The 1,080-nt window shown below is 39.4% G+C and overlaps 1 protein-coding gene across 6 annotated transcripts in view; it reads right to left on the bottom strand.

Moving 5' to 3' along the window:
* LOC106872628 (RNA binding protein fox-1 homolog 1) overlaps window positions 1-1,080 on the bottom strand; it is a 530,204-nt gene that overhangs the window by 16,940 nt on the left and 512,184 nt on the right. The gene's annotated exons all lie outside the window — the stretch shown is intronic.

Raw genomic sequence — 1,080 nt, 5'->3', positions numbered from 1 at the left:
ATATATATATATATATATATATATTCTTTTATTTTGTTTCAGTCATTTGATTGCGGCCATACTGGAGCACCGCCTTTAGTAAAGCAAATCAACCCCAGGACTTTGTAAGCCTAGTACTTATTCTATCGGTTTCTTAAGCCGAGCCGCTAAGTTACGGGGGGCGTAAACGCACAAGCATCGTTTGTCATGCGTTGTTTGGGGAACAAACACAACATACATACATACATACATACATACATATTACATACACACATACATGCATATATATATACAGAGAGAGAGAGAGAGATGAATAGACATCTATGCGTTTGTGTCTTTGTGTCTCTCTGTCCCCCACTCTACTGCTCAACAACCAGTGTTGGTGTGTTTACATCCCTGTAACTTAGCAGTTCAGCAAAAGAGAACTATAGAATAAGTACTAGGCTTAAAAATAAATGTGTACTAGGGTCAATTTGTTGAGAGTAAGTACTCCAGCATGGTCGCAGTTTAATGACAATTTAATGGCAGAAGGTGTTATTGTCCTTCATGCATTCAGAGAAGATAATCAAGGTGCATTCTAACAATTTGCAGCATTACCAATATTCTGTAATTCCTCAAAGCAGCAAGCTGGCAGAATCATTAACATGCTGGGCAAAATACTTCACAGCATTTCATTCGTATTTATGCTCTGAGTTCAAATCCTGCCATGGTCAACTCTGTCTTACATTTTTTTTTGGAGGTCGATGAAATAAGTTGACTTACCCCTTCCCTGAAGTTGCTGGCATTGTGCCAAAAATTTGAAACTAACATTCTATAATCAATCAAGATCTTGGTCATTTTAACTTAGATTCTTGGTAGACAAAGTGACCATCAAGAGAATGGCCCCAGGGTGATGAAAACAGACATATCAGCCACTCTACTGATTCCATCAACAGAGAAACTAGTACACCCTCTTTTGTAACCTTCATAATTTGTACAGATACACGAACCCCACCCCAACTCTGTCCTTCAGCATTTTGGTATTGGTGAGGATTTTTTTTTTTTGTTTCCCAAAGTAATGGTGGAAAGGGGTGCTGGTCGAAGTGGCGGTGGGGGTGGGGG

Source organism: Octopus bimaculoides, chromosome 24 (genome assembly GCF_001194135.2).
Source record: "Octopus bimaculoides isolate UCB-OBI-ISO-001 chromosome 24, ASM119413v2, whole genome shotgun sequence".
Classification (NCBI taxonomy): Eukaryota; Metazoa; Mollusca; class Cephalopoda; order Octopoda; family Octopodidae; genus Octopus; species Octopus bimaculoides.
The sequence above is the reverse complement of the archived record's forward strand: the minus strand, read 5'-3'. Positions and strand labels throughout refer to the sequence as shown.